General features: G+C 34.4%; 1 protein-coding gene across 1 annotated transcript in view; it reads left to right on the plus strand.

The window, feature by feature from the left end:
• Tpst (tyrosylprotein sulfotransferase) overlaps nt 1-21191 on the plus strand; it is a 235958-nt gene that overhangs the window by 147633 nt on the left and 67134 nt on the right. Inside the window, exon 4 of the mRNA XM_077426876.1 lies at nt 16526-16637. The gene's annotated coding sequence lies outside the window, so the exon portion shown is untranslated. The remainder of the gene's footprint in view (nt 1-16525; nt 16638-21191) is intronic.

Below are 21191 nucleotides of genomic sequence, written 5' to 3' on the forward strand. Positions count from 1 at the left end.
TATAATGCTTACAGTGCTTCTGTACAACACTCGCCTTTACAGATCGCTCCAGAACGACGAGTGCTTTTATGCATATATGTACATAGATACAATACAATCAATATATATGTATGTATTAGCATTTCGATACAATGCGAATTCATACAAACATCCACAGTGACACATCTATAAAGAAATGTTTGCAGCATTTTATAATTAAATTGGCGAACCTCAAGACTCTGAATAACTTGAGATTAGCAAGAGAGATTTGAAAGGAGATGCTAATTTTACAGGAACCGTCTCAATGAAAATCATGAAAATTGGCAATCGTTTCTGATCGTTTCTGATAAGAAACGATCGACCTAGAATCACAAACCAAGGTCTGGCCAGCAGCGGGACTCTAGTGGGACTCGGATCCGTGACCATTCTGCTCAAAAGCATAATACGCTAACCACTAGTCCACGCCGCTGGTATATGTATATGTACATATGTATGTACTTAAGAGTAGTTGGGATAGATTCTGTTAAAATATGCAGCAATAAATAGCACCTTTCAATTAAATCACAGTTTTAATCTCGTTAAATAAAATATACGGACGACTAATAGTTACACATAGAATGGCTACTAATTGAAAGTCGAATCGTGAAAGACGTATTAAATTTAATGAGAATATTCAGTAGGCAAACGAATGGGATGGGATGGCAAATAATTGACCCGGGCACAAAGCAGATCCCACTCAGCCTCCCCACTCCATCCCAGTCGCAGACATTGCGCGATCAACGGGATTAAATTGCAATTTGTCAACGAACATCTATACCAACGTACGCACAATGATTACTATTATAGTTCCGCAATGAATGTGACATATACATATACGCGATATCGTCAATAAAACTGTAATAAACGACTATTCGCTAGGTATTAATTCGGTTTATTGCCGTCATAGCTTATTGTGTCGCAGATCGATGGTGGGCTTTCGCGAGGCAAGAGTGAACCAAACCCCGACATAACAATAAATCCGGAACTTTTTAAGAGTGTTATCACGCTAAGGGCGCGTTATGTAGTGAAATATTTTACGAGTGTTAAGTTTTTCCGATACACGCTTGGTAATGCAATGGAGGTTTCATCGCGATAGTGAGTTTGACCCGGACCCGGAAAATCGCAAATGGAAAAGTCTAATTTGTATTTATGTACGGTTTGTCGACGACAAATTACCCGCGATAAGATCGAAACAGCATTTTCATTTTCTTACCGAAAGTAATTTGCATTTTATTTGTTTCGTGTTTATTTTCATACACGCGGTATAGATTCTTTCGCGATAGCGTTGTTTTATTTTAAGATTGAGTATTTATTATGTTATTTTAATTTGATTGTTACGACATATTATTATAGATCAAATCCGAATGTATAAGTATGTACATATGCGTTTTTATTGTGCTATAAATTTTGCACATACTTAATAAGCCTACAAATTCTGGTAATGGATGCAGGAATTGTATAAGGTGCGACAAATATCCTATTACATCTCGTTTTATATTAAAATTATGAACGTACATATAATAAATAAGACATTCAAGTTTGAAATAAGAGCTTAAGAGGGCTGGACAGCAGCGCCTTGTCCATACAAACGTACTATACTTCTCCCTTCCTCAATTATGGCCCTAGAGAAATTATTTTTTAATATGCTATGGATATCCACCATTGGGGTGCATCTATCGTTTTATTTTTTATAGGAGCTAGGAGCCGCCAAACATCTATAAAATCGCCTCTTTTTTACACCCACGAAACGAGTCCAGCGTGCTTATTTAACGGTCGATTTAAAAAAAAATACGCCAATAGATGCACAGAAAGTATCTTTCTCATACCGATGATGAAATTTTTTCAAAAATTGGTCCAGTTTTGGAGAAGAAAATAGTAGAATACGAAACCTCGATTTTGTCAATTTAAAACACGTTTTATCTGGTCGAAGCGCAACTGTTGCATTCACTCAATATATATATTGATATATATTGTCGCATTCACTCAGTATATACATACACTTAATATACATATATATCGAGAAAGGAACGGTAACAAAATTAAGGTTTCGGGTGTACAGCCCTCTTAAGAACTTTTTTCCGCACGGTAGAGTGAATTTAATTTATAACGTAGTAAGTGTTACGAAACGTTGCACCCCCCCACTTTTCTCCTCATCCTGTGTACTTAACCCTTTGAATGCTGACGTTTTTATGTTGAAAGCCCGCCACGCTGAAAATTTCGCCAACATTTCCAACTATAATTATTTAGAGATCCAATAAAAAGCAGGTATAAAAATTGTAGCTAATCCAAACAAACCTTAGATCACTACCCTAGATAACTACTGCCGAGGATTTTAAGTTTTATAAAGGTGCGTTTAGACTCTCTAATATATCTAAAATGAGGCCACAACCCCCTCAACGAATATAGTCTAAGAGACCCTTTCGTCATAGAACGAGACTGTTGTCCAGCAATATTGCACAAGAACAACCGCACATTACTGCTCTGTATATAAAAAAAACACTGTACATAACCAAGTACAAAATAAACAACAACGCATGAACACATAAAGGCTTCTTCTTACTGATATCAAGTTTCAGTTTGACTGGATTAAAAGTGCTCGAATTACCTCCAAAACACACATTTTTCTTATTCATCGTAACATGATCAGTGATCGATTCAGGGTTCAAATCAGTCAAAGTCGAATTTTCGCATCATCACAAAACTTAATATAATATTGCTATATATGTATGTATGTACATAAAGTAAAAATAGAACAAACGGAGAAAAGCAATGTAAAATTTCAATAGAAAATTAATAAAAGTCTAAAACATTTTCCTTAAGAACCACACTCAAATTGAAGATTTGAATCTACCCCACAAAGTGAGAGCTACTCTAATATTTATATAAATATATAATACAATATAAGAAAAAAGTTTCTATGACGACTGTAATTATTATATTATATATCTTTGAAATTTCTACTGCTTATATTATATTATATAATACATATAATATTAATCATCCTCTTGAACGTTTGCGTATTATGAAATTTAAATTTATCTACACACATCCGTGAATGAAATGAATGCTCACAACAAATTGCCACAATTACAAACGCTTTAACCATCCAAACATAATACTAAACATTTCAATGAAACGCTTTCAGATATTACGTACATATGTACATGCCTATGAAATAAATACCGAGGAAGGACGTGAGCACGAATGAAAAATGCAAAACGAGATAATTGGGAAATTCGGGAAGGGGATGGTATGCATACCTCGTACTCATTTTTTATTTTATTTTTGTCACCGTAACACCTATTGTGGAAAAACCTATGAATGGCTAAAAAGAGAACGAGACTCACATCCGCACAAATAACACAAAAAAAATGCGTAGTAGAAAGTACATTCGTACGCGTCCCTTATGCGCAAATTTCAAAAATTATGTAGCAATCAGTGTAAAAACGAAATTATGGCGATTTTCCCTCTTTTTTTTTAATCTCGACTCCTGTTTTTCTTCGTTGATTTATATTACAGCCATTTTTCCACCGGCACAAAAAATAATAAAACACAAAAAAAAAACGCTGATCAAAATTTCACGCAACCCTCCCTTACTCATTGTATAATATAATGTATTCATATCTCATATCTATTTTCGCCAATCAAATTACAGTGTGCTTAATTGAATTGTTTCGGTTGTGTTCTCATTATATTCGTGTTTACACAAACTTGAACCGAAACTGCTCCAGAGTTCGCCACGGGAATTGAAATATGGCTTTGCATTTTCTCTCTCTGTGCGCAAAATCACATCCTGCGATGATGTTGACGCAAATAGCTCACATCCTCGGAAAGTTCGATGACTCGAGTGCAAAAAGTGTGCAACGACTCGTCGCCGCAAACTTGCACTTGCACCGGATGCTGCCGGTTCGACGAGTGCTATCTGCACTCAAGACACCGATCGTCTCCTGTTTGATAAGTTCATCTTCTTTTTGCTGCACACGAGTGTACTTATCTCTGTACTTACCTGTGCGCTCGAGTTTGCAGTGGAATTTACTTATAATGGATTAGCTCGGATTGAATTTCCTTCAGGTTGTCTCAAGTTTCCGTCTAGTGAGATAAAATAACATAATATCTTGTCCAAATAATTTACCATGCATAATGGATTATATGGAGTATACACGTACATAAGTTTATTTATACTACTTAAGTTCAGTATCCAATCGCTTCATCTTTAAGTATCATGAGTACTTAATTTAGATCTACATAAATTGCTGAAAATAGTATATCTCTAATAGTTTATCATGAGTACTTTTCCGTTTAATAGATTTAATAGCCTATAGACGGGATAGAATGTAAAATACTTACTATTTATAAATGTGATACATATAGTAAGTTGGTTATATCATACTTGGCATTGCTCAGGTGAATGAAAGTTGAAAAATACTTTCCAACCACCTTTACCAAAACGTCTACGTTCTAAATTGAATAGCATTAGTTACTTCGTATTTCAAATTTCGTGCTTCAAAATTTAAAACTGTAGATTTGTATATCGGAATAACATATATACATTCGTCATTATATACCGTATGCACCAGATGCTGCTCAGAAACCGATCTTCTTATGTTTACTAAGTGCATCTTATTTTTGCTGCACATGAGTGCACTTATTGCGGCTGGAATTGGAGCTTTTGGATGCGAAAGGAAGGACGTATTACTATGTATTACAAATTTTGTTGTTCTTAATTGAAAACTTTAGATTTGTTTAACGTACGAATTGAAACATAGTCTTTATATACGTATGTATGTATGTATTTATGTACAATAGTACACTATCCGGTGTTGCTCGTGTGGATACATGTTACAAAAAAACTCCAACCCCTTCCAAAAAATTGATCTATGTATATACCTATAAGTTACGGTACCATAAGATAATTCATCAAATCATTGGGTAACAAATCCTTAGTTTAAAATCGTATATCTATATATCAGACGTATGTATGTATGTAGGTATATTCCACTCAGATTGTTGATTTTGAGAAATATCAACAACAAATGAGTTCAAATCAGAAATTCGTTACATTGAATACTCAATATATATTATATTTACCAACATACAAATCATATCAGCGGTAAGTTATTAAATATTATTTGGAATTTGAAATGGATTTAGAGAACATGAGATAATTATTGCACTTAAATGAATCAATAATGTCTCACCGTGACTAAATTTAAATTCCCTGTACATTATGTAAATTGCAACGTGGGAACATGGGAGAGAGTGTCCATTGTCTAAGTGCATTCGTGGGTGAACAAGAGAAACCCCGGATTAGGCTAACGGGAAGTGCCCGAACAATAGATACTCTGGAGTCCTCACAAAACTGGGCGATTGCAGGTAGACCTACGTGCCAACACAACAGATTGACACGCCAACGGATCGGGGATGCTACACTGGGCAACTTGTCTTTTATGTGGAGGTACACACGGTAGATCAGATTATTCTGGAATGAGCGGTGCTTACACGTGGACCTCCTGAATCGTTGAATAAATGCTTTGAAGCGCCTTTGGCCTTTCATTTGGACCCTAAACCTACCCTTACGCAACAATATTAACCATTTCCTTCCACTTTTTAAATCAAATAAAAATCATATGACTAGCAAATCATACATATCTTGCATCTGCGTCCTAGATTCTAGTATCGAGAACATTTCAATAAATAAACCAACTTATTTTACTCAACAAAACTTCTGCTCCTAGCTGACCCAATTCGGTCTTTAACATGTACTCACCACAGGAGTAGTGCTACTCGCTTTCCACATAACGTACGAACTTTACTCCTGAAAATACAACAACGACTTATTTCTAAAACCCCTAGAAAAGCACTAAACACATATAAGTGTATTAAGATGTCCACTTAGTTCGTCTATATGTACCGTTTCATTGGTGCGCATAAAACTGCAGTACCATCGCGTGCCACTATTGTTGCTTCGACAATGGCGTGCACTAACAATAAGTACTGGGTACATAGAAGCTTTGTGTACGCCAAGCTTTTACGACACGCAGATCATTGCGACAGTCTTACGACTCCTAGAGGTCTCCGGTTCAAATCTCGGCTCGGAGCCAAATTGAACTTGATCAGCCATGCAAATCGAGCTTTCATCCCCTTATCGTTATTACCTCCCCCTCCCATTGCCCTTTTTTTGTTCACCCTGTTATATCGTATCACCTCGTATCCGGCAGAAGAAGAGGAAGACTCTTTTTTATTCTAACTTGAAAAATGTCTGTGAAACGTTTGAAAGCTGTGCGGCAATACGAAAGTAACCGAGCGTGTTCGCGCCATGACGTGAAAATATCAAATGTGAAAACTCCAAATTGGAAGAAAGCACACGTTAGTTTCCCTTTATAATATTCTGAAGCGTCTGAAGTTATATTGTGCGATACTTAGGCCTTTGAAGCGTTTCGTACAAATAAATGCGAGAGAATATTTCTCAGTCGAATATCATTGTAATTTATATGAAGCAGTGAAATTAAGAGATATACATATGTACATATGTATATATGCAGTGCCAAGAATGCTTTATTGGGTCGTTTTGCGTTGAAAATATGCTTGCTTTCATATGAAGGGGTAGCTTTGTTATGTTTAATTTTCCAAATGATAGTATTATGATAATGTATATTTAATTATAATGGAGCGATCTACAAATATGTAAATCTACTTGTATTGAATCTCTCTTTCTATTATTATAATAACACAATGAAATGTATTATAATATATACACATATATAGTAAGAGGTTTATGAAAATACAATACTTTATCGTGTGATACTTTGTATATGGGTAAAAATAAGTTTATAAGGAAAAGATCGTTTAAAAAAATGAAGATCCTTCTCATATAAAATTGTAACGTATGCAACTTTTAACCTTTATGTCTCACGATTTCACCTTGATATGACTGGTAAAACTCCTAGAAACTGACAATACTTTTATTCCAATGTATAATCGATTCCTAGATCTTTGATTTTTAATGCATGTGACGATTCATAGAAAAGTTGACTAAGCAATTTAAACATCGTCAATTCTAAGTATAAATGATTATATACATACATATTAATAAAACCTCAATAAATCTATTGGTATGCAATTCCTCAAAGTAGAGCTATTGCATACCAGTAGAGAGATCATGGATTCAAGTCCCGGCCAAATTCTCTGCTGGCGAGATTTTGTGGTTATTAAAACAGAGATCGGCCGTCCCTTGTTAGAATTTTCCGACTTTTTTTAGCTTAATTATTGTGACGAATCTAATAAACCGGTATCCTCCCCTTCATCCCCTCGCAAATTCGCGTTATTAACATCTCGAATTTGATGAATACTATCGCGTTATTAGCATCTCGAATTTGATGAATGTATACATCTCGTCTAAATTGTCGATTGTTTATAGATGTCTTTATTTTAGTCTATGTTTGTACATACATATGTACAAAAATAATCTAACCATTCGCCTTGGGGTAATAATTGTCATGGCACATGTGTATATATGTACATATGTAATAAAATAAAAATATCAGACCTCGAATTTAAACAAAATTCCCAGTCAACCAGCAGCGTGGACTAGTGGTTAGCACATATGCTTTCGAACATAGTGGTCGCGGGTTCGAATGCCACTGGTTGCTGCTGGCCAGATCTTGGTTTGTAACTCCAGGTCGATCGTTTCCTATCAGAGTTTGCCAATTTATCTGATTTTCATTGAAACGGTTCCAACACATTGGCAACCTTTACCCATTTCTCGCAATTTTCAAGTTTTCATCACCTCGAATTTCGCTGATCCGTATAAAAATGCCACAAATTTGTACATAAATTTTCGAGTTTTTCAGCATCTCGAAATTTGAGGATTTTTATTAAAAAAAAAATGCTGTAATAAATGCTGTTAAAAATTTGTAAATATTTATCCAAAGATGTCACTATGATGTTTTGTTAAAATTATTCTGAATTATTTTATATCGATGTTTGTAATTGGCCAGAAAGGCGCATTGGGGTTTTCCTGTTAGGCCATGCTGGTATATACATACATATATGCATGTTTATGAATGTAAAAATGATTTAAAACACTATTATATTATGATTAACGGGTATGCTGGGCAATTTTACTATTCAGATTGCGCACAATGCAATTGATCATGCATGTAGATGTAGCAGTTTTAATGTGTTCCGCTCGATTATATCTTCTTCTTCTAATGCTAAAACCGTATTCGGACGTAGGCCACTACCATGGGCAGACACCATTTAAAGCAGTATGACATACATATACATATAACGTTCTTTATTATTTTTTCAGTCTTTCTGTACTTTGTAGAGTTTGAATCTAAGTATTGGAAAATCGTAAATTTAAAAAGGTATGCAACGAACATAAAATAAACTCTCAAGAAATACGATCATCTGACGTTCTAAATTTCGATTTTTTTCTTATACGCAAGAGTGCTGACTACTATTTTAACCTTTTAGAATTTATCGATGGCATGTTCGGTGTGTTAAAGCGGCTTACGCAACTCATAAATATAATTTATATCAGCTTAATTTGCTCGTAAGGAACTATAGATAGTGCGACAGTCGATTTTCGGCATCAGGTGCTCCGAATATCTCGAGAACATTTCATCTCCTAAATTCACGCTTTTACCACCTGTTAACGTGTCGTCGCATTTGCGAACTCTCGAATCGCACGATATCCCCTTTCGAAACTGCTTTTATAAAACGAGGAGAAAAACTGGTCTACGATCTGAAAAGACAATCGCTCGGTTGCGTCCAACCCATCGACACGAATGCACATTCAGAATCCAGACGTTTCGAAATATATCCTCGGTTTTTAAAGCTACCCCTCCCCCTTAACTTCTTAATGAACTTGTGCCGATGCAGATTTACCTCGAATCGCAGTTTTCCAATACTTTTGACCGCAAATCAAATAATCTAATCGAAAATTTCCCGCGAGACTACGCGAACTTCGGTTCAATTAACGTTTCCAAACCTGAATTTACATTTCTCGCCATTTAATACTTAATTTCCGAGTTCCTCTGTATAATTTGAATCTCTGAAAGTTTTTTTTTTCATCTTCCACTTCTCCTTCTCGCTTTTTCGCGGAAAATTTTGTAATTTCTTAATTCGTAACGAGCTCCCGAGAGCCGAAAGGTATGAATGATAACGACTCGTTAAAATTGTACCGGTTGGGCAAACCCGAAATTTAACCCTTCAGCGTCGAGGGAGTGCGACCGAAAAAAAATTTAATAGCGATGATATTCCATTCTCGATTTTAATCTTTTCCGGCGTTAATGGTTCCGCTTTTATTGCTTTTAAAATTAAATTTGTAAACCGCGATGTTCGAACCAGCCACGACGCCATGTCAGCCCCGTATACTTTCAATAGGGGGTTACACGGTGAAAATTGGCGACACAATGGGGCACATTGTACCCCAAACAATGGAAGGGTTGATGTCGAACGCGAACCATTCTTAAGTGAAGGCTTTATTTATCGTCTCCCCGCCGTAAATCATTCGATAACTTTATGCAAAATATTCATCGGTGCGAAATACACTGATTTTACCTCGCACTTGATTATTTTTATTCGAATTTGCTTCATGGATTTATGGATATAATATTGTTTCATTATAAATATTATCAGCAACTTCCATTCCATTATATAATTGTGTACAATTTATATTTATATATGTACATATATTTATAACTAACGAATAAATGTTTGTTTATACCTATAAAGTTCAAGCTAGCAACTGCACCTAAACAATAGTACGAAACATAATATTTGGTACATTCTATATGGATACATTCATATGTTTCATAATATGTACGTGACGTGTCTATTCATACTACACAGCAGTGCACGTTCAGACAAGTTTTGGTCGAATTCAAGGCGAAATCGGCGTACATATACATTACAGAGCGTGACGATACGGCGCAATATCGCTTGCGTCGTAGCGTCGAGTCAATATTGTCACAATATGACGTTTCCGAAAATATTCATATGCGCATGCGCACTTTCGTTAGTACGCCTCATAGTGGCGAATGCACCCGTTCTAAATAAAATGTCACCATGTGTCATATGAATATTATGACAATATTGATATTGTGTTATTGTGACAATATTGACTCGACGATACGATGCAAGCAATATGTTGCTGTATCGTCGCGTTCTGTAATTTATTTATTTATTTACTAGCGACAGTGACATTACAGAATACTCTAACGCGTCACTGTGACCAGACATATATGTAAGCATAATACAAATACTATATTTAAGATAATTATTGAGACTTCTATTTTATAGTTAATACATTTTTGAAATCATATTCAAATATTGGTAACATAGTGGGTAGGATGGTTTTTGCCAATTTGATAGAGGAACCGCTTCAGCAGTGAAATCAGATCAATTGGAAAACTCTGATTTGGACTTGGAGTCACAAACATTCAAGTCTGGCTAGCAGCATTAAAGATTCTCAGAATAAATTCTTTTCAAACGCAGTCAGCTCATGGAATCGAACCCGGTGACCTCTCGGTGCTTAGTATCAACATAACCATCGAGCCATGCTGCTGGCTAAATGTAAATGTAAGCCGATTTTGCCTTATACTCGTCAAAAACAAGTATGAACGTGTCGAAAACAGGTGGTGCTGTATAGTGTGGATAGAAGTAGTGTTTTCTGTGCAGTGATGTGCTGAGTATCACGTTTGAATTGAAGCCGTGTATTTTAACCTTCTAATCGGACATTAAACGGGTAGCAATTAGAGGTAGTTTTATTTTTTTACATACCCATATTATTTTCGGGTGATACAATTTAAACTTTGCCGCAGTTTGATACGACCCCTATGATGCCAAATCGAGCGAGTAATAAATTCAAAGTCATATAAATGCAAATACGTTCCAAGCTGTCGTTTATATTCAAAACAAAAATGTATGACGTGCATCGCACTAAAACTATTCCCGATATACATTTATGTATATATAGTATCTATGGACATATGCTAGGAATTTATATGTCGTGTTTTGCGGATTATTGACCTCAATATTTGTCATTTAGTGACTGCATACTATTAAGCCAATACCATATGAATATATTTGATTTAATATATGAGCCGTTATATTTGAAGGTGGCGGAACTTAAATTTTCAGTTCCAAAAACACTATTCCTGTTTGGCTTAATTCACAAATTGTTATTTCTTATTTTAATTCGATATGTCCAAAATGTTGGAGAAGCAGAATAAACGTATTACAAACCATCAGTATTTTTGAATATATGTAAACGCAAAACATTATATTTAAATAATGTTAAACGCAAAACATTATTTTGGATGTTTTGCGAGATATTTCTCGAAATGAAGAAAAGAGGACTTATGCCACTTTTAATTATAACGGCTCATATCGGATATTTTTAAAACTTTATCGAGCTTCATTGATTTTTTAATCTTGCTTAATTTTTCCTATTATTTAAATTTTTACTTTATCTACATATACATATGTACGTAGTACTTTATCATGCGAAAATTCGAACTCGAGATTTTGACTGATTTGACCTCAGAATCGATTACTCTAGATTATTCTAGATCACGTTTTCATGATCTAGAAAAAATGTGTGTGTGTGTGTGTGTGTGTGTCTGTGTATTTTGGGGATTTTTTGAAAACTGGTACAATTGAAACTTAGTATCGTTTACGGAAATTCTTATCGACACGTCGTTAATTTTTTTCAATTTTTTAAGTGGGAAATGGTACCTCCCCTTATAGGTATCTTCTTTTTTTTAAGTTTTTGAATTCAATTATCTCCCAAACCGCTAACTGAATCGGACTGAAAATTTTCTACATGTAATAGAAATAATAATTTTTATAACCTTATATTTTTTAAATATTTTTATCTGAACCGGAAGTAGTACTTTTACTCTAGAGAATCGAGGCTTTTTATGTTTTCTCAGAAACCTTTTAGTTTATTGAACTGAAATTTCATATCTAGAAGATTAAGCGTTATACCAAGTTATATGTATATACAATTTGGTAAGCATCCCTCAACCGAAAGTGGCAGTTTACTCTTGTTCGATTTTTCTTCCACTATTTAATAGATTTTGTATTATTAGAAAGCATCTCAAATCACTTCACAACACAGATTACCTAAACACAATCTGCTTTAAGTCATCGACTTTAGAGGGTCTTTAATTAATATTATGTATTAGATGTATTATGAACATTTATAAGGATTGTAAATAGGTTTTTGAGCTCTTTTTCCTATTATGCTGTAGATTAACATTAGAATAATATAATACTATGATTACTAACCAAATTAAATTAAATTGTAAAATAGAAAGTGATCAGTAGATCAGTAGCTATTAAAATAGATATAAGATGTATTGTGAACATTATTTCGTAATAATAAAAAGCATTTAAAAATCAAAAAAATCAAATGACTTCACCAATCCAGACAGACAAAACAAAACAAACAACACGTAAAATTTAATTTATTCCGCATATACAATATAACCAGCCATATTCATTATCACCAACCACACAACCTTGAAGCTCACCAAGATGGATTCCCGATTAATTTGACACAATGGCGACAGCTCTTAGTCACTAATTCTCGTTTAATTATGACAGATCATCCGATGCTTAAATACCGTCTACCATCCGAAACGACACGACGCCTGAAATTCCGGCTCATTTATCCGCACTAAATTTCCGGAATCGGTTTCGCGGCCACTTGTGCGCGACGCAAAAAAGTCGAACGACCGATTCGCGAAATACTATCGTCACGAATGGTCGAATTTTAAATACCTCGATGGGTCGTCCGGTTAATTAGCGTTCACCGATCCAGTTATAATGCGAAAGTTGAACCGTTTCGAACCGGCACGATTTATATACGGAACCGGAAAAGGGCACCATTCACCACCACCCCCTTCAGATTTCACTTCAGAGTCTGGTTTTATCTCCCTCACTCGCTCGCATTTCCGTATGATAAATCGCACGATCGTAACATATTCCGATTATCCGGAATCCTTAATTTATGAATACGTATAATTTTAGTGAGGACGTTTCGATTTGAAAGATTTTAAAATTTCATCATTTCCGGTTGGGGTTTTCAGTTTTACTCATCACTTCGGATTTAGCCAGCATAATGGCTCAGTGGTAGCGTGTATGTTTAGCACCAAGTGAATATTTGGTCCGAGCCCGCTATACTGCTGGTCAGACTTGGGTGTTTGTGAGTACAAATACAAATGCAGCATTTTTATCACAAGTCGTTGAATTGCGAGACACTGAAAAAACTCGCAAATTAACGAGACATCTATGAATTGTACATAAATTTTATTGTACATCAATCAAACTTCAAATAGTGGTGACATAGTAGGTAGGAAGGATTTTTAGCCAATTTTTTTTTCCGGGAACCATTTCAACAATGAAATCAGAGAAAATTGGCAAACTCTGATAGGAAACGATCAACCTGGAGTCACAACCAGGTCTGACCAACAGCATACTCTGAAAAATTCATTTTCATTCAGGGATTGAACCCGGCACCTTCTTGACGCTAAGCAGAAGCTTAACGTCCGAGCTATGCTGCTGGCTAAATATATATCTATGTAAAATAAAATAAAATATATGTTCATATGTATTCGTATATTATATGCGTATATATTATTGTGTTTCTTCAATAAGTGCATATAAAATATTTCATTATAGTTTGTGTACACCACCTGTTAACGTTAAATGCATTTTCTATATATCAGTTTTGGTACTTGTGTTGAATTCTCAAGTCGCATTGGTTTGATCGAATTTGTACAAATAAATCGTAGTTTATATTTGTCTCGAGCTTTCCTATTTATTTCGGATTGAAAACAATTTTGAAATATTTACTAGTTTGTATTACTTGAAGAGATGTCTTCATTGTACCTCATTTATACAGAAACATGTTTGTATATACCTATACATACATTTAATATTTTATTTAAATTATTTTACCACGAAGTTAATTTAATAGGCATGTAAATCAATTCATGAATTAAAAATACACAAAACATGACTCTTTTGTTTATTATAATAATTTTCAGTACGAATACTTACGAATACTGAGCTCATTGTTAATTTTTATACTGTGTGAATAATCAAGACCAAATTTGGCAAAGGTAATTGTATGATTCAAATATGTATGTGTTATAATATTCTTTGTGTAATTACGAACATGTATGTACATATATTCGAGTATAAATATTTTTATTCAAAACCGTTTCGCGTTACATCATTTTGTTTTTTATTTAAAAATTCAAGCATTATTCAATTGCCTCATTTTCTGTCTCTGAAATTAAATATATGTATATCTAAAATAAACTTGAATTATATAATTTCATTATAAATTTTAATTTCATATGTTTATTGAATTGTATATTAAAATAAATATTATGAGCAATTATCCTCGTATTCTTTTTGTTACTTGAAAAAAACAGGCTTTGTTTGGTTGGTTACGAAAAATACCTTAATTATTTGTATCATCTCTCTATTACATAGTACTAAATTAAATTAAATTTGAAATATGTAATTATATTTAATCAATCATTGGATATTGGCACCTATCAATATAGCATAATGACTAATTTATTCATTTTCTTGGAAATTTTTATTTGGCTATACAATTTGTGTGTAGCTTTTTTGTTCTCTAACGGTATAAAACCCACGGGAATATATTTTTTTTTAATATTCAGAAGATTTTTCATCGAAGCAAATATAATACATATATGTAGGTATACATAAAATTAATTAATTTTAAGACGTCCTCAAATTTATTTTACTGACAGATCGAACTTATATTGTTAAATTAATTAATTATTGAATAATTAAAATAATAAATAATACGACAAACTTCTTACCGTTTATATAAACCCTCGTCTGAGTCCTAAAAGGCAAATCTCATAAGATAATTAGATACTAGATTGGTAAAAATTTGGAATACTTCTATATCTATATCTAATAGTTATATATCTTCTTTTGAATAGACTTTAATCAATTAGTTATTTTAGAAGCCTTTGTTCTTATTTTGTTTTAATAGGGGCGATTTTTTCGATTTTTCTTTTTGGAGTCTGAGAGTGTGACGTCTAAGATGAGTGTTTTCATTGAACGTAACGAGTTTGGACATAAGACAATTATGATGATTATTTATTATTTTAAAGACTTCAATTAAGTCGCCTCTTATTCTTCTCGTCTCAAGTGTTATTAATATTAGCCAAAATATTTTTTTAATTTAACTCATAAAACAATTTTCAAATCAATCAAAGTGCCAGGGCGGCGACCTGGCTCAAAAAGTACCAGAAAACTCTCTCCCACGTCGTACATCCTCACTTAATTTGCACGAGCAGGATACAACAGGAACAAGAGTAACAGGCTTTTCCTCCCGTATTCTGCCCGCGCACATCAAGCAAGGCTGTACGACAAAAAGAGAGATAATTTACCTCATGCCACTGATATATACATATTATATATATGTACATAGTACCGTTTACCATGCACCCTTTTTTTTGATCTTTCGATTTTCGATCTTTGCCTTCCGATGTTTGCTTTTTCGATCTTTTGACTTTCGGTGCCGTGAAGTAGACGCGCACTCGTCCACTGATTAAATTAAACCAAATATTTCACTCTATACATTTGTAATATTTGTCAAGAGCAGACTTTTCCCTTACATTTGTAGCGAAGCGAGTACACACAATCATACGTACATAGTTTTTCCAATCGCCTGATTCGCGCAATCACCGGCGCAAAAATTTCCCCCGTTCTTATTTTATTTTCAACGGAACATTGTTTGCGTCAACGCGAAAAGGAAAATACGACGGAGAAAAATAGGTCAATTGGAGGGAAGAACGATGAACGGAGAGTGCTCTAGACATTTATTTAATAAGAGCTATCGGTGGGTCGCGCGAGAGTTTGTTTTTATCCCGGCAGGTTCTATCCGGAACACTTCCCGCGACGCGATTTTCCCGAATTTCCCAACAGCCGATGACGACACACACACACACAAACCGGAAAAACGGAAAAGACAGGGGGTTTTCCCTCTTCGCATGGGGGCGGGTAGCGGGTTAGGGGGGGGAGGGGAGGATGGATTGTATTTATTTGACGGCGGCTATTCCTCCGTTTCGTAATTGAGTTTTGCAACATTTTGATATGGGCCCGAACCCGCGGGCGATAATGCTGGGCTAAGTGCTCTCGACCGGGATTCGAACCCCGCACTCTCGCAAATTTTCATCTTTTTATCATCCCCCATGACCCGCCCTTAGTCCGTTGCTTATTAATTTTCCATCCCCCGTGCCGTGTATGTATGATTTCCCAAATGGAAAAACTCTGCTGTTCTTTGTATCGCCGAGTGCCCACCATACATTATTGTATATGTCTGCCATATTATATTTGGGATGTGTATTGAATTTCGATTTTACGCTCGGCCGATTCGCTTTCGTCGATGATTTTATTCATAAAAAATATCATTTATATGTGTATTTTATTTTACCTTCAGGTTTTAAGTGGACGATGAACATGTTAAGCGTCGGCCGTTTATGAATACGATGGATGTTGTGCTCACTACTCACATGATATCTCATTTGAAAACATCTATCGGCAAATTGAAGGTAAGATTTCTTCTTTTTCTTAAACCTCGCGGTGTTTTCCTTTCGTGAATTTTAAAGTGTAGTTCGAAGAGTGTCATATTACTTTCGAATTGATACTCAATTTCAACTATTTGGACTATTTTTGGGGTCTTACAAAGTTATAATAAAAATAATTACGGTTTAGAGGTGTTGGTTTCGAATGTTAGATAAACATGACTTATCTATTTACATACTATGATGTACATTGAACATACATACATATATGTAGGTATGTACAATTCGGTTCCCGGAAAGATGCACTAAATTGCGCTGAATAGTAGCGCAGTTTCGAGAAGTCCTAATTTTCAAAGGCGCTCAAAAAGAATTTACGTAATAGAATTTCACAAAAAAATATTAGCACCCTCGGATAACATACAACTACCCTTTGATGCTTTTTTGTGGAATTATATTGCGTTAGTTCTCCTTGAGCATATTTGAAAATTTGGGTGAGTGCAACTATCTCGAGTTCATTTTTCCGATCACCGTACAATTCAAGTACTGTGTTGATTATTTAATATTATAATCTAGTGAATATACACTATTTATCTTAGCGTTGCCAACTATAAAGTAAAAATAAAGAAGACGTTTATCAAAAATATTAAATTTTATTAAAAAATCACAATAAACGATGTAGCGTGAGACTTACGAGAACCGAGTATGCTGTCGCATTCGTACATTGTGTAGTGACATTGTAAGGACGAAAAATATTTCTTTATTTTTTTTTTTAATTATTTCTTTTCGGTGCAAGGTTTTTAATAATATTACTGTAAGCTTTACTGTCCATAGCATGACGTTGACATTTACTTTTATCGCCTAAAAAATATAAAGTTGCATTCGTATATAAAATATATACGAATTCCATAAATAAAGTAATAATATCAACAACTTGTGTATTTTATATTAAAATTATGAACATACGTATTATTTTGTAAAAGTTCTCAAGATAAAATACGTTCAAATCTTAATTAAAAGTTAAATTTTATCACTAAACGAAAATTGCTTGCAAACATGCGTTTTAATCGAATGACAGATTACTGTTAATTCAGAATAGACATTTCTTAGACCAAATTAATTATTCGATCAAAGTACGGCAATCAATTGTTAGAAAATACAAAAATATACAAAATTACGAATCAAATATAAGTAGGTAGAACTCCAACTACACAAATTGCTGAAACATAAAAGACGTTTGACTGGAAACGAAAATCTAAGCTACATTACGCTTTATTTCGTCGGAAAAATATGGTTTTCGTCAGAACATAAAGTAAGAACGTGGCATAGCTTGAAACGACAGACATAATCCCTCCTCGGGGAGCATACCGAATATACAATATATTCTCCTTTACCTTCTCCGTATTGAATATAAATATGTCATTTATGGCCAACCCCTTTATGTATGTGTGTGCGGGGCGCGTAGTTGAAATAGATAAATAAATAAATATAAGCGACGGTAAATTACGGCGCGGACAATGCGACACGCTCTAGCTTTCGATATATATCGAATGGATACAAAAATTATGTGGATGAAGATTATTTGTATTCGTATTATTGAATATATGAAGCTCGTATGCGGCACACGGAGGGGGAAACTCAACGGGCAAGACAGGCGAAAATAATTGTATTTTTCCATTTACCCTTTTGATATTTTCATCTGGAGAGACGGTTGGGGGAAAATGAGGCATATACGTAATGTGCAAAGCGTGTCGTAGTCCTCTCCTCCCCCTCCACCCTCTCTCACTCGTCAGGGGTGGCCAAGTGTTTAAGACGAGACACTACAAACTGTCGTCGGTCGTCATGCGTAAAACGAAATATGGAAATGAAAGCTTATGGTTTCGTAGAAAGCGTCTACGAATCTACGCCTTCGTAGACGGACCGTTTTCTAACGTTAAAAAATATATTATTTTATGTTATTTACTACACTAATATACATAAATTATATACAAAGAGATATGGGTCTCATTGCTGTTACAACTTGAAGATACACATCAACTGTAACACATATGTACATATTTAATAGTATTTTATTTCGCAGTAAAATAAAAATTAATTTGAAAATATGTTTATAGTACAATATAGTGAAATTTGCACAATATTTATATATGTAGAAGCATATGTGGAATATCTATAACGCCAAACAATCTATGAAAGCATGTAATTTTGGCCTCCTTATATATTTCATAAAATTCGTAAATATTTTGTGTTCACATTAAAGGTATACCTACCCAAATAAGCTCTCAATGACTTTTTTTCAAAATAATCACAGGAACATGACGAAAATGATAATTTTCTGAAAATGACGCTTCCCCATACACCAGTGATTTCCAAAATGTATGCTACTACGCCTCCCTAAAAAAAAATTTTTTTCCGCGCCTTTAATATTTTAATAGGTATAATAATATAGACCCATTTTAATAGATATAATTTTAATAGATATAAGCTTCGATATGAAGTTTTATTTATTTGTAGATATTATGGTATGAAAATTACTCCCCTGACAATAGTCCGCGCCTCCCAGTTTGGAAACCGCTGTCATACACCCATTTCGAGCGCGGCAAGCTTTTGTGTGGGATTTTTCTAGCCAAACGGCGAATTTGAATTCTCGTTTATCAGTCAAAACTTATCATAATCAAACCTAATAAACTTCAATTGGTTAATACTGAGCACTTTTTTAAAATTGATGAGATTCCTGCAAGATGTGAAGAAAAAATAGTAAGATCCACAGAAAGATTAGATGAAAGAGGTGGGTAAACAGTTCACCCAGTTCCTGCTCCGTTATAAATTAAATGATAAAAAAAGCTATTCATTCTCGAAAAAGAGAGGTAAATGAAAAAACCTACTTTTTAGAAATTTTTTTCGAGGCACATAAATTGATTAGTTGGAAGCACAGGAAATAGCATTAAATATTTTTTTCTATTTTATTAAACGTTCCCTTGATACGACAAAGGTTTTCCACTGGGTTCATCGATGAAAATCCAAATATCGAATTTTTCGCATAGGAATAGTAATAATTCGTATAGGAATAATATCTAAAATACATTCGTATTTGAAGTGGACTAATTTCAAAAGGTGTAAGAAAGATGATTTTTCTACATTGGCAATTTACATATGTAATGAATTATCACAACAAGGTTTTAAATGGGTGATTTTTATATTTTCATAATCTAATCTCAAATGAATAAAACCAACCCTGAAAATGTAACTGGTTATGATTTCACTGAAACGTCAGTGAAAATATATATTTTCACTTGAAATATAATTTCCCTATGACATATGATATAGTTGTATATACATACATATATAACACTGTTCAGTTGTATAGTAGTAGCTTGATAATAACATAATATTATATGTATGTAAATAGCTACCATTGGCAATTCAATTAATTTCTAAATTTATTTATGGGATAAACTGTGCCTAAACAGATTCACGAAGTTGTGATAAGCTCAACATCCAGTATACCTATATGCATTGTATGTACGTATATGCGATTCCATTTTATCAGTCGGCATCAACTTCTAAACTAATTAGTATTGCGGTTGAGCGTTGGCAACTATTGAAATTCTGAAGGATCGTTGTGGTCGGGAAAGCGAACGCGGAAACAAACTGACAACCGGCGAAAACAACAAATGCCGATTCGGATCGGATCTTGTCTGCACACTCTACTCAGATTGATTGAATCGAAACGAAATTCAATTCATCACAAAACCTTTGAAAGCACGCGTTATATGTATATGTACGTAGTTTTTTCACGTCTACGACTAATCGTGGAGTTTTCTTTGAAGAGGGAAATAAATGGCGCCAGCGATGCGTTAACCCTTTGCCAAAACGTATTCATATTTCTGTTGTGTAATGGACGAATTGACGCCCTCTCGTTTTCGTCCCGGTTCCCACCCCTCCAGCTCTACAGTGTCGTATGAAAAATTGACGCAGTTTCCGTTCCGTATGCCATGGCGAGCCGGTGGGTGGATGGGTGGGTGGGTGGGTGGGTGGGTGGGTTGGTTCTCCGCCGCCCACTCTCGGGCATATTCGCTCACAATGTATCAAACGGGCTGCCGGATTATTTAACACGACGTTTAATACGCGAAGTGGAGATTTGGACGTGTTTCCACGACGGTGGGTCGTGTGCGATATCGCTACGAACATGTGCATGTGTATTGTATATTGTATTTTGATTTTTAAATGCTTTTCATTATTACGCAATTATGTTCACAATACATGTTATATCCATTTTAATAGCTACTGATCTATTGATCATTTTCTATTTTACAATTTTAATTTAATTTTGTTTAATTTAATTTAATCATAGTATTATATTATTCCAATGTTAATGTACAGCATAATAAGAAAAATAGCTCAAAAACCTATTTACAATTCTTATAAATGCTCATAATACATCTAATACATAATATTAATTAAAAACTCTCTAAATTCGATGACCTTAATCAGATTGTGTTTAGGTAATCTGTGTTTATACCTGAAGGGTATAGCCATTTTGTTGTAATCACCGAGACTGTTCACAAGTGTGTTAGTATGGTT

The sequence above is a fragment of the Arctopsyche grandis genome, chromosome 3 (assembly GCF_051622035.1).
Source record: "Arctopsyche grandis isolate Sample6627 chromosome 3, ASM5162203v2, whole genome shotgun sequence".
Lineage (NCBI taxonomy): Eukaryota > Metazoa > Arthropoda > Insecta > Trichoptera > Hydropsychidae > Arctopsyche > Arctopsyche grandis.